The sequence below is a fragment of the Lepeophtheirus salmonis genome, chromosome 6, assembly GCF_016086655.4.
Source record: "Lepeophtheirus salmonis chromosome 6, UVic_Lsal_1.4, whole genome shotgun sequence".
NCBI classification, from domain to species: domain Eukaryota; kingdom Metazoa; phylum Arthropoda; class Copepoda; order Siphonostomatoida; family Caligidae; genus Lepeophtheirus; species Lepeophtheirus salmonis.
The window spans coordinates 38,647,219-38,658,732 of record NC_052136.2 but is presented as its reverse complement, the minus strand read 5'-3'; positions in this window follow the sequence as shown (position 1 = coordinate 38,658,732).

Genomic DNA, 11,514 nt, shown 5'->3' with positions numbered 1-11,514 from the left:
GTAATATTTAGGACTTGTTGGGAAGTTTAAGTGCAAGTCCTTATTAGAATAAGAGTAGAATTGAGAATATCCATTGATTTTATTTCCAGCCGATATTATTGCTAAATACTTACCAGGATTTTGTATTTATTTTGCTGTAACGAACCAATTCTGTAAGTTTTTTAAGCTGTTTTATGTATTTACTATAATAAGAGTTTACTATAAATATTGTCACGAGTAAATATCCTTGCAAGCGAATAACTCTTAGGTAGTATGTCTATGTGAATAAAGAGTTATTCTTCGATTGAAGTTTTGTCCACGGCCTTTCCTTCTCTCTCTCTCTTGGTTTAATTTGGTTTCCAATTATTTGTATCACTCTGCTTTGTCTCGTCACGACAATTTTTTTCCCATGTCTGTTTGTTGCTAATTTAATTAAGCATCCTGACTGCTAACGTGCTATCATATTAAACATTTCACAAATAACCAAGGTTACATTTCATTTTTTATAGGCATACCGGTAGCTCATATTTTATACAAATCTACTTATCTTGGTGTATTAAGAACGTACTTATTAGTATTGATGTATAATACTTATATTAATATATAATCAACATTAAAATACTGCCAAAAGGGTGACCTGATTTGGTGTGCAGTGTTTTATTATGGTTTCTTATTTGTACATTTTTTGATTTATAAGTTCATATGCAACCATTCTTCTTCCTCTTCTTGTGAATTAATAACCTTTTGGCAAACGCTCTTAAATAAAAGGGGAGGGGGAAAGTATATATTATATATAAAATATTTGATATAAAGATTCTCTCTGTCAAAAAACAAATTACATTCAAATCTTAATAAATTTTAAAATATTTTTTTTCATTTCATATATGAGTATTTATACGTACTTTTTGCCATGAAAGATCATTATATTTATGGATAAGTATGAAATATTGTTTGCAAACACATTTTTACAGATTCAAAAATATACTATTGATTTTTATACCTTTTTATAAATATGAAAAATCCTTTGTAATTATAAAAAATGACACAAAATGTCATTGAAAATACTAAATTCCTCATTTTCGATTACAATTATAAATTATAACTAGACCTAAAATGAAAACATACATGTTCATAATAAAAAAAAGAATATACAAAAATATAATATCTTACTTAAAGATTTGTCCCTTTCAAAAATATTTTTCTAAAATATTTAAGTATAGAGCGTTTTTGAGAGTATATGAAATAGAAATTTGTTTTGTTAAGGACATTTTTGTATTTATTTAATTTAAAAACAGTCAAAAGCACACCATCTCAATCCAAGAGGGAAAATTTGTTGACTAGTAAGGAGTACTTTTTAACTGCTTCACCTATCAAATTGAGAAAATGAAAATGTCACCCAATTGTATAAATGTATTTATTCAAGGGAATTGGATAATATACGTATGTCTATTGAGAAATTTGGTGTCTCAACACAAAAAAATATCTTGAACAAAAAGAAAAAAAAAGAAATCCCAATACATCATTTTACTTTCTGACGCCCCACTATAGATGTTATCCTTCATTTCTTGTATGAAACTTAGTTTAGTTTCGATATGACTTTTCAAATATATATCATATATTTTTTAAAAATCTGATTGATAAATTTTACAACCTCGACACAAAGTTTGTGGTATATCCGAATTATTCATCAAAGTAAAAATGTTATAGTAATATAGAAAGGAGAGTTAAGAAAATGTGAATCCATTTTCAACAGGATCCCTTGGATATGCATTAAGGTGCCAATTAAATCACTTTTTGTGAAAAAGTAAAAAAAACTGAGGGTTTAAATGTATCCCTTTTTATAAAAAAGAAATACGATTCACAAAGTTTAAACAATTTCTATAAAAATCAAGAGGTACCTCAACGGTAATAAAGTTTTGGAATTTTACATTTTTTCGGAAAAAAAGTGATTTTTTTAAATATCATCCGTATACTACACATTACAGTTTGGTAGTTAATTTAACAACTTGAGTTAAACTTCTATGAAAAGTTTTTAATAAATCTTTATTATCATAAATTCTTCTTTTTTACTTGTCTAAAATAACGATAAAAATATGTAAATGAAATGTAGCCTTTTTGCCTATTTGTCAGTTAACTTGCGTATCACCACCAATACAAAATCTACAAAAATTTGCTAATACGTTTTTTACTTATATTAAAAAAAAAAGTCCCAATTTTAATGCCCTTTTTAATGACGTATTTTGAGGAAAAACATCTATATAGCCAAGTTAAATAAAAAAAATTGTGTGAAACAAAAAAAATATTGCAATGAAAATTTAGAAGGAGGTAATTGTATAAAAATAACCTCCGAGGTAATTTAAGGCAAAAGGCAAAGACGTGCAATGTTTCAAGAATTTAGAATATCTATTGCGTTGATATCCGTTCCTCAGCTTCCTTCAGGAACAGGGGTGGTACATGCAATTTCAGTTTTCAAGACGATGAAAGAATAGGGTGTTATTAACAATATCAAAGGAATGTTTTTTGACACTACAAGTTCAAACACTGGCAGGAATATTTGATCTTATTTTTTGCTTGAAAAGTTACTTAGAAAAAATTCTTTCCATTTATATATAGGCACAATATCATGGAGTTAGTTAATGGGAATGTATTTCAAGAGTGTTTGGGTATGAATACGGAATTGTAGATAAAGAGGTGACTAGGCTTGATGAAGACATATGACAAGACGACATTGACTTTGCTACTGAACATGTCGAAGATAAATTTCCGTGGAACGAAAATAAGAAAATCTTAAAGCTATTCATAATATTTCTTGGTGCTGCTTCTAAGCGAGTAGTTAAATTTTTGATACCTGCTGCAATACTCCATGAACGTTTGCAATAAAAATATATAGTCTTAAAATCTGGATGTTGAAATCTGATTTGAAATTAACTCCTAGAGAAGAACGAGGATTGCGAAATTTATGTGTTTTATTTATTACTTTGGATTAATGCACCTAAGACCTCGGACGCTCCTTTCAACAACCCTAATTTAATGATGTCATTAATAAAATAATCAACTATTAATAATCAAATTTCCAAATCAACATCATGCAGACATTCCAGACATTCACGATACTTGTCATAAGAACTTGTAGGACTCATTTTTTTCGATGTTCGAGTAAGTTCGTCATCCAAAAGGTGGATGCTGAGCTCTTTAAAAGTAAATAACAGAAAGCAACAACAGTTCTATAAAAATTTGTAAATAACAATTAATTAGACTTTGTCACAGGTAAGATAATACTTATGAAAGTTATGGAGCTTCCTTGTGGATTTTTAGAAGCTGATCCTACATCATGGAATGATAGGGATGATTTCAAGCGAGCATAAGAAATAATTGGATTTATCAATGTTATTAATGATCTTGCCGAAAGGATAGTTGCGCCCAATAATAGCTTGTTAACGGATGACAAATCAAAGCTACAATTTCTTCCACATAAGTAGTTGAATGCCATAAAAGATTGTATCCTGGCTCAAAGAAGAAAACTTTAAAAAATATACATTAGCTTTTTCTTACAATTATGTTTATAAAAAACTTTTAAATATCAAATAGTTATGAAAATATAAATATTCTATTACCCGAAAAAGAAACTTTAAAAATTACAATTTAATACTTTTGATTTGTTATTAAACCATTAAATATAAAACAATTTACTGCATTGCAATATTACTTATTAACTGAAAAAAAAAAAAAAAATATTGTTAACCCGTCCTTGCTCACGACCTTAAATGGCCTTGAAGGTCAATTATTTATATGATTAGCTCCTACTAAAGTTTTGTTGCAACTTTTTTTTTATTTTACACATTTTTTTGATTTATTTTATAAAACTTAGCTACATGGATGTTTTTCCTCAAAAAAGGTTATCAAGGCTAAGTCATCAAAATTGGCACTTTTTTTTGTTAATCTAAGTAAAAAAACGTACTTGCAGTTTTTTTAGATATCAGTAGCCGCTCATTGGCTGTGATACGCAAGTGAACTGGCAGATAGGCAAACAAGCTACATTTGATTTAAATATTTTTATCGTCCTTTAACCCAATACTTCCCAAGTGTAGAAATTGTTTGAATTTTTATATGAAATTTTGTAAAGTAGCTTCTATTAGTACGTATATTAATATTCAAAATCATTTTTTCATTAAAAGTGTCACTTGCGACGTTGATGGGCACGTACATATATGTACACTTGGGAAGATCTCCTACATAAATATTATAACTCTAAATTAAAATAATGGTATGATAATAAATAGGGTTATGACTAATTTTAGTATTCTTTTTTTACAAGTTAGTTTTATTAAGATAAATATAAAAATAAATAAATATTTTCTGATATACATTGATAAAAATTATTTACATGTGTTGAATACGGTATTTTCCAAAACAATTAGCATGCAAACCTATATCACACTTTTGCATCTATGTATTTATCTTGACGAACAATATACAGAAACATTTAGTTTATTTGTTTTGACAATTAGATAACCTACATTGTCATAAAGTATAAAAAAAAATATTTGTCTTATACTTTAAGATTGGAAAAATAATGGTGTGGATATTTTCAGCATGATTGGTTACCTATGATTTTGTATAATTTCGTTTAAAATCAATTAATAAAACATTTTGTTTCTCTTTTGAATTTAAAATTACACTATTATTTTTTATCAAAATACCATGCTCGAACTATTTTCACATATCAAAGTCAATAATAAAATAACCAAAACCATTTTTTTCATTGTAAACTTATTGTATAGTTTGAAAACAATGTGTCAACGCCTCTAAAGTGTTGACGTAAATTTATGTGGAAATTAGGGTGATTTACTTAAATATTTTTTGTTAGTATCTCTGGAATATTTCTAATGGGATCTTTTTGAATAAAATTGTCTGCAATGTAAATTGGTCTCCGCATACTTTCAAACAATGATTACTTTTATCATTATCGTTAAAAGTGTAATTTAGTTCCTCTCTTTTCATTTTCATTGATTCCTTTTTTGATGGAATGGACATTGAATAGAGTCTATTAGATCTAACGGAACCTATTAATCCAACCTTTATTTTATCTCTCAAGTTGTCCATGAGGTCAAAACTAATAAAAAGGTTATCGATTATCACTTTACAAGATTTGAATATTTGTTCTTTTCTAACTAATCCATAAACAAGATCTCTCATTTGTCCCAATTCATAACCATTTTATTGTATTTTGGCTCCTTCATAAGGAATGCAATGAAGAAGCTTGCCGGAAAACCTAAATCTTAGACTCAAATAGTGTTGGTGTATTTTTTCATACTGTGGGGGGTTGAAAGTATTTGACCATCGATTCATTTAAACAAATATATATAAGTTTCCGCATATTTTTTTGCAGTTCCGTTATGGTTTCAAGGAGCATTAAAACTTTCCGAAAGTTGAGTAGAGATCGTAGAGATTCGAATAGTTGTTGTTGGTAAAATGTGTTATAGTAGAAGTTCCTCAAATCTATTTCGAAACATTGTTTTTTTTATTAAGATATTAATTGAGTCTTTCCGTCGTTGCTAATCCATATTTTTTTGTGTCGCTTTGAGATAGACATGGTTTCATCACTCGCTCAAATTGTATCACTGTTCACCTTTTCATTAAAGGTTGGATTGTTTGAGCGGCGGGCATATCGTTTTGTCTCCACTTATATTTTTTTTACCAGGAATCGACTATGAATAATTTTAAGAAGTCGTTGGTAGTTGTGGTATAATCGGAATCAAATGGAATTTTTAAGTTATTCAATTAAATTTTTATCTGGTGGAATTTTACTTTGGATGTGATATATGGACGGGGACTGTTTTTTCATAATATTTTTAATTCATTTTAGCTTGCGACCATCAGTTGAAAGATGGGGTTCTCGTTGTATTTGTCTACAAAAAAAAATAAACCAAAAAAAACCCATCTGATATACATCTATATTTACATAAACTTGTAATTTGTTTTTTACAAACATGGGCTGAGTTTCATCAAAATTGGTGTTTTAATTTCTGTCTAAGTCATCTTGATGATGAGTACAAAGCTCAGTATCAGAGTTCAATAAACCTTTTCGAAGACGACTGGGATCTTTTTCAATTTCTTCTTCGTTATCTCTATTTTCATCGGTTTGCTCATAAGGATCTTCGAATGGAATTACATAAACAATTGTAGATGCATCTAGAGGTTCATCCTCCAAAAGCAAAATAATCAGTTGATAATTTAATTTTCTATAATTATTAGCTATAATTACTTTCAACCTCAATGTTAATTACTTGATGTTAAGGCTTCTTTAGATTAACTTCAAAAATTAAAACGTTTGCTTAAGTATTTAGGGAAAATAAGATATTTCTGGGGTTCATTCCTAAACATACATATATGTATGTACGAAAGTTAGATATTATTAAATAGTTATAAAATAAAACTGTAACAAAAATAATTCATGTATTAGGCACATATCAATACCTAATTTTAAAAGTTTAAAATTCATAATAAGGTTACCCTATTCCTTTTAAAGCTCAAAATGTTAAACCATACTCCAGAAAGTTCCATAATGCAAAGATATATAAACTATAGAGCACTTATTGCGCACAAATTAAATGGTAAAAAATGACGTAATAATTATTGTCGAGGTGGTCATCATGTTTACTTACAATAAAAAAACTGATGCTTTTATTACTGTTTGTAGCTAAAAAAATAATTTCAAATAAGGTTATTTTAACGTAAATATATGTACGTGTGGGAAGTAATGCGTGACACGTAAAAAATGATTTATCATAAACGTTTATGAGTAACTTTTGATAGGAATTTACCTTCACTAAATTTGTTAAGTTTACAACCAAGCTTTAATGTGTAGTATACGGATGATATTAAAAAAATCCCGTTTTTTTTAAAAAACATTAGGACGCTTGAGCTACCTCTAAATATTCATACAAAAATGTTCAAACTTTGTTAATCTTATTTTTTATCAAAATGACTTTGAACACTTAATTATTTACTTTTGAACAAAAAAATGATTGATTGGCACCCTAATACGCATGGACGTGTTGTATTATTAAATTCAAATGTTATATCCAAAATTTTCCACCAAACTTCAGGACCCACAGGGATAATTGGAGAAGTATGGAAAGAGCTTGGACAAGTGCAAAATGATACAATTCCATCAATTCCAACTTTCTTAATAACTTCCCTAATATTAATGAATTAAGTAAGGGCCAACAATACATATTAGGCATTTGCAAAGCAGTATCTATAAGTACTTGTAGCAACTCACTGTCCAATAGAAATCCGGGAAAATGGCACATTCTAGATGGAATAACATTTTCAGGGTTTATGTTTCTACAAAAAATCCTCCTAAAAACCAGAAAGGAATTGTTATTTTGTATAATAAATGTATATGGTCCGATTTGTTACAAAATAAAAAAATAAACCAACTGTTATAAACAGATCCAAACATCCATTTGAGTCTATGATAACTGATGACGAAGTCAAATCTCTGAAGTTGGGTAGTGTTGGATATGGGAAACAAGAAAGAGTAATATTTCAGAAACGGTTAGAAAATTAAGAATTCCAACTATTCAATTTCATGCGGAATGTTATATTCAAATGATAGAATTGGAAGAAAATGTTACAAAACCACCAATGACAATTCACTTTACAAACAAATATATACAAGAAATAATTATATCAAAAGGAAAATATCAAAACTTTTTGGATATACCAAACTTAAATTGATAAGCGTTGCATAATATGAAAAAGTGCTATTGTATATCTTATTAGTATAGGACATTGCTCTGTAACAGATAAATTGTATTCTTCATAGTGGGGCATCATTCAGGTAAAAAAATCTGATAGCTTACTAAATCAATAATTAATAAAGATTGAGTGCAAATCAGAAACTTTGAAGAGGAAGACGAGCTCAGTCAAAAAAGGACCAACTGGATCCTTGGGAGTTAAAGAAAACAGCCCAGGTCAATCCCTTCAAGTCTATCAAAGAGATCTCGGGGTTTTGCAATAGACTGTCCAGAATGCTATAAAAAAGTGAGTGGAAAAAACATTGTGAGGTTGTAGAGGTGACATTTGATACCAGTAATGAAAAAACCCCATATTCATATATTATTGACGATTTTGGCCCTTTTAGAGCCCTAATCCTAATCCCCTTGACTGCACCTTTGGGTGCATGTTGAAGGAAAGACCTGCATTGTCCGCCATCCAAACACAGAGGCTCTCAAAGCAATTGTCAGCCAGCACTTGGACAGCATGACAGTAAACTATATCTACAGCGGGTGCCAGGCCTTCCACTGCCACCTGGAATGATTAACCTTTAATGATTAATAGAGCTCCGACCCACATCTACTTATAGTATTAATTTTGTTGAAATTTTATTTTTAAATAATAAATTATATGATGTTGAAGTTTAAAAGTTAAAGTGTTCAGATTTTCAGTACCATACTTTACACTCAAATCTTTAGCAGAAATGGGACATTTTTATTATGACAACATAACTATTTGGACTAATTCTGGGAGTTTGATAACTTAGTCTTTACTCTAACTTGTTTTTATATTGACGGCCGCAAATACGCATAAAAGGAAAACAAATTATAAAGGAGTACACTTTTTTGTTTTGTTACCAAAAAAATATGACATAATCATTTTTCTTTTCAAACTGGTGTTAAGGTAAATATTCCGAGAATATAATAAAATTTATTTTTGACCGATTTTCTAAAAGTTTGTCAAATAATGTAACTTTTATTTACAATGTACCCTTTTTTACGTCAAAGAGTGGACCTTTCTAATACACCCTCCTTAAAACTGGTACTTCCCTCATCAAAACATTTATTTTCCCATATAGACTTGAAATATTTCCAGTAAAAAATATAAAGCTATATTCTTGATTAATCTTCGTAAATAGTGTTGTTTTAGTTTATTTTCTAATAAAATCAGACTTCTTTATCATATAAGGGCTTAAAAGTTATCATTAAATTATATGGAAGTGTAGTGAGTTAAGGCTTTTTCATATCTCTTGAATATATTAAAACAAACAATTGTTGAATTATTTTCTTGTGATATTAAAGAAACTGACTCTCCATCAAATCCATCTCTTATTATAGAATGAGAAGCTCTTCGAGAATCAAGTATCTCTGGTGTTGTTGATGTGACATAATCTAGTGAGATCTCATCAGCTATCGTCAATTTAGTCGGATCCACTGTTGAAACTTCTGATGAAATCCTTGACAATACTGAAGTAGAAAATATTTTTTAAGATATTTATGTGGACCTTAATAGGCAATCAAATCATGAAGATATGGAAATTGAGAAAAATAGGTACGTTCCTTCAGAACTTAATGAAAGAGATACTGATGCCATTGTCTCCTCCTCAGAGAACACAGTAGAGATAGTGAATGAGTCATTGTGCGTTCAAACCGAGGGCGAAGTGTTAAAGTCTTCTACAAAAGACAAGAGTTCCCCTGATAATTACTGTAAGTTGCTAAATCCAGATCTTTTATTATTTTCAAGGAAAAGGGCTGGTTAAGTTTATAAAAGTTTGCCCACAAATTTGGATCTTTCACCACAGAAAGGTCCAAATAAAATTCCAAAGAGTTTATAATTTAAGACCTCAATACCTTTTAAATATCAACCAAATATAAGTGATTCTTACAAATTTCCTATTTCTAAAGATCAGAAAATGAACAGGGGAGTAAATAAAATCATTTTGCTAAATACGAGAGGTGGAATAGATAATGGTGACCCAAATGTGGATTTGTATAATTCAAAGTCTCACTACCCAAATTTTTATGTTCTTTCTAATCTCATAATGGAGCTAAACTTACATGATGTCATGAGAATTATGATTCCAGAAGATACTCTGTCCTGAAGAAGTGGGAAAAAATCATCATGAGTCGATTTGGCACTTACTTCCTCTTCTATATAAAAGAATCTAATAAAGGGACGCTACTGCCCTCATCTTAAATAAGATCGATATTGAGTATATTCGGACTAAGAAAATGTTTAGAATACCCGAATGGGCAGTGGAGGAAGAAATTTTATCAAAATACAACAAACACATTTAATTCATAATTTTAACCCTGCTTTGAATCCAAACAAGATCGCTACTTCTTTTACATGGTTAGATCCACCATCTTTCGTTATACTTTTAGAAGGAAAAGAGGAAAAATTCAATGTTCCAAGAGGAGTTTCAAGATGGTTCTCGATTTTTAAGCACAATTACAAAGGATACTGTGAACCTATTTTGTACCTTAGAGATAACAGAGACGGAATACAAACAAAAAACCATGTTGGAAACTAACCTATCAAAAAGACTTAAAAATTTTGTGCGAAAAGATCGATCAATGAACGAATCCAAGGACATTATTGAACGTGGCTTAACAATAACTTACCCGCAAGAAATTTTAAAACTTTTCCGTACGTGCTTCCAAATGCTTCATGGTGGGGAATTACAGTGCTCAATAAAAACTAAAGAATTCTTTCTGGTGTTCTCGCAACTGAAATTGAACCAATTTTAAGGAAGAAAGGTTTCTGATATTTCAAGGAATGTACTATCTGCCATTGAGATTGTACAGGAAAGGGAAGTTTTGGAGTTAGAATAGCTGTTGACTTTACCAAGGCTTTTGATTTGATTCTACGTGGTCATGTCATCAAAACAGTAAAAAACTCCTTCCTAATAAATACATTAAACCTCTCAGAGCTCCTCTTCTCTTCAAAGGAACATAAGTTATCTCTATGGATGATAGGAAGAGTGACCCTATAGCTTCAAAAAGAGTTATTGAGAAGGTTGTCATTCAATTTCCTCACTATTTGTTGCTGTGCTAAACAATTTGCGGTTTATATTTTAAAGAAATTCACGGGCTTGGAGTAGATTTCGGGAACTCCAAATATATAATTGATATGCACGCCGATGGCGTCACGTTAATGTTAGATGTTATTTTGAAAGACAATTACCTAAACAGATTGAAATTGTAATGACCTACTTGAAAAACATGAAAGGAGATCCGGTTTAAAAATTAATAATTAAAAAAAACCACGATTATTCCTATTGGTTAATAGAATCTTGATAAGGTTTTCATATTGCAGATTGTGCTATTAGGAGTGCAATTGAAATTCTTGGGATCAAATGGGACTTTTTCGAACTGGACATTTCTGGATAAATATAATAATGCAGCATATCTTCTTGGGGAAAATTTAACCTTCAGAAGAGAATAGATCTGTATAACTTCTTTATTATTCCTAATACAACTTACAAAGCAACAACTATTGCCTGGCTGGCTGAGAAACCAATCGGAATGGAATCTTGCTAACTCAATCGATTTTTTCATAGATTTTATTTACCTTCAATCAAAAGTTCGAAATCTCTCATTGCAGGAGGACTATCTCTTCTCGCCAGAATAATCTCTAAAATATACCAAAAGTTTTAATCGATGTTATGTGACATCCGTACGTTGAGTGGCGATCCACTATCTCATCAAGTCCGTGTTACACTTGGTATATACTTGGAACGTATTTCAC